Here is a 2986-nt window from a genome sequence, read left to right as displayed (position 1 = left end):
CATGGAGTAGAAAGTTGAATCATGCCCGAAGGCCAAAGGGAAAACTGCAGATCTTTAATTATATTGTAGTGTTTTCTCTTTGGTCATCAGGCACGATTCAGCATTCTACCCCGTGAATGCCTTCACTAGATTTTTGTTTGAATTCTACAAATATTGATGGCAGCGAGAAGCATTTTATCAATATTCAATATTTCATCACATATCAATCGCAGCAAGTAGCATTTTGATCAATATTAATATTTTCAACAAAAAATGATGGAAGAAAACAACAATTTGGTCAATATTAAAAATTTCTTCAAAAAAAGGTAGTAGCAATTAAAATTTAGACAGTAATGAAAACTTCACAAAAAATGATGGTAGCCTACCGAGTAAAATTCAAACCATTTTTAAAAACTTCCACAAAAAAATTATGGTAACCATTTAGAATTATATCAATATAAATATATAAAATTCCAGCAAAAGTTGATGGTAATAACTAACATCTTGATCTATTCTTGATTTTTCAACAAAAAATTATGGTACATAGGAACAAAAGTGGTCAATAATAAAAACTTCCACAAAAAAAATGGTGGCAGCAAGTAATGATTTAACAATGTTAGAAATTTTTTAAAATGACGGTGCTAAGTAACATTCAAATCATTTAAAGACATTTCCTTAGAAAATGATGGTAGTATGGAGTATCATATCCATTTTTTTAATATCCACAGAAAATTATGGTAGCATGTAATATCCAAATAATTTAATGAATTTCCGCATAAAAAAATGTTGGTACTATGATATATAAGTAGTCACTCGATTATCCAACGTAATAGAGCCATCAGTGTATCTAGATACGAAGCAATATCCTACCACCAATGACCTACCCATACCTAACCTATATGTACACCATCCCACCTAAATGTGGCAGTGTTCCTCGGTCTTTCAGTTATTTAGACATCAAAGCACACTTGGGAATATCCAATAAAATACTAGACACTAAGAAAACAATGCATAAACAACAAAAATCCACAAATACCCTACCTTTATGTACGGTACCCCTTCTAAGTGTGGCAGTGTTCTTCGGTCTTTGTTGTATAGACATAAAAACACACATGGGATTATCCACTAAAATGCAAGACACCAAGAAAACAATGCATAAAAAGCAAAAATCCACAAATAAACAAATGAAGAGGATGAATGTTGCAAAATGAGCTTTAATAAAGTATAATACTTGCCATCCAGTGAACGGCAGACAAGTGCTGCAACCCGCTGGCCTCTAGTTGGTGTTCAGTAATCCCGTGTGGTCTAGTGACTAACGTAATCACTCGTTGTGGCTGCATCAATACCAAAATATTGATATTTCTTATACTAACTGTTTATCTTAGTTATCGATAATGATGACTAGGTATCGATTAGCAGCCTATGAGTACTAAAATAGACTTTCCAGTTAACTGAGAATGTATTGTCAAAAATACTATGTCATTAGAAAGTGATGATGTTAAGATTTATTAGTGCACTGAATGGCAGTTTTGGTGCTCAAGATCCCCTGAAATAGTGACCATATAACTATTGTAACCCGGACTGAGCCCATTGAGTTATTTTATTAAATTTCTAGGTAGTTAGTTGGACTAAAAAGGTATTAATTATGAAACTACTTAGCTATCAGTATCGGTAATCGATACCACCAATACTGGCCAACAAATTAATTGGTGTTATAACTAAATATAATCACTGGTACTGCTCATCACTAGTAATTCACTTAACAAATGTCGGAAATCTCCTCTTTATCTATCCGTTGGAGCTGAACTAAGAGTGGGGACGTGTGGTAACTGCCACTGAACATAGTGATGTGATGCCATGTCTCTACTGACTGGCCAGGCGACTCTGACTATTCGGTAGGAAGGCAGACGGCAATTTCTGCTCAGCTGGTGGGTTACGTTCTTTTACCAGCATGCTGCTGAGCTCAAGATGGGGGCCAGGAGACTCTGACCATTCGGTAAGGAAGCAGACAGCCATTTCCACTCAGCTGGTGGGTTACATTCTTTTACCAGCGTGTGGCTCGGCTTAGGAGGGGGGCCAGGCGACTTTAACCATTCGGCAGTGAGGCAGAAAGCCATTACTGCTCAGCTTGTGGGTTAGGGTCTGTATTATTCACGCACGGCCGTTAGCTCAAAGTGATCCAGGAGGCCAGGGGACCTTGACGATTCAGTGAGGAGGTGGTCAGCCATATCTGCTCAGCTTGTGTGTTAGGGTCTGTATTACTTGAGCATGGTCAGTAGCCTTTGAGTGATCCGGGCAGCCAGGGGTCTTTGACTGCTCGGTGAGGAACTGGACTGCCATATTTGCTCAGCTTGTGAGTTAGGGTCAATTACCCGCACTTGGCCAGAGAGGCCGGCCGGCCACCGAACTGATTTTTTCAATTTGTAGGCTGCCAGCTGGCGATGTCAGAAATATTGTGTTCAGATACTGACAAATAAATATGTATATGGATAATACAGCCATGGTCGAATGTCTGACTATGGAGCATGTCGGATATGAAGAGTCCAGATAATCTAGTGATTACTGTAGTAATTATTTTCAAGACTCTTCAAGTGAATTTTGTGACTGTAGCAAGTGAAATGCGAACTTTGGCTGTAACTCAACAACCAAGCTCAAGCTGAGAAGAATCTAAATATGGTTTTAGACTCAGTCGGTGAATTTGTACACCTATGACAACTTGTACAGTTGCCCCATCACTGAGTTTCAAATTGCTTTGGTCACTTTGCACTGCCAGGCGTTCAATGATAACTTAGTGAATTTAAGGTACCTAAATGAATTTTGTACCTTCATCATGTTATATATAATATGAATGAGGCAATAATATATTAGACGTTAACAGTGTAGGAAATGTTATCCCGATTTGAATGTGTAATGTATTACTCTATGCACGGCATGTAGTATACCTACGTGATGTATTTACGTCCCAGGAAATCAAATACAGATGGGCTAGTTTTGAAGACCAGGGCCC

The sequence above is a fragment of the Coenobita brevimanus genome, chromosome 46, assembly GCF_032717465.1.
Source record: "Coenobita brevimanus isolate Jiangsu-jjx chromosome 46, ASM3271746v2, whole genome shotgun sequence".
Taxonomy (NCBI): domain Eukaryota; kingdom Metazoa; phylum Arthropoda; class Malacostraca; order Decapoda; family Coenobitidae; genus Coenobita; species Coenobita brevimanus.
The sequence above is the reverse complement of the archived record's forward strand: the minus strand, read 5'-3'. Positions refer to the sequence as shown.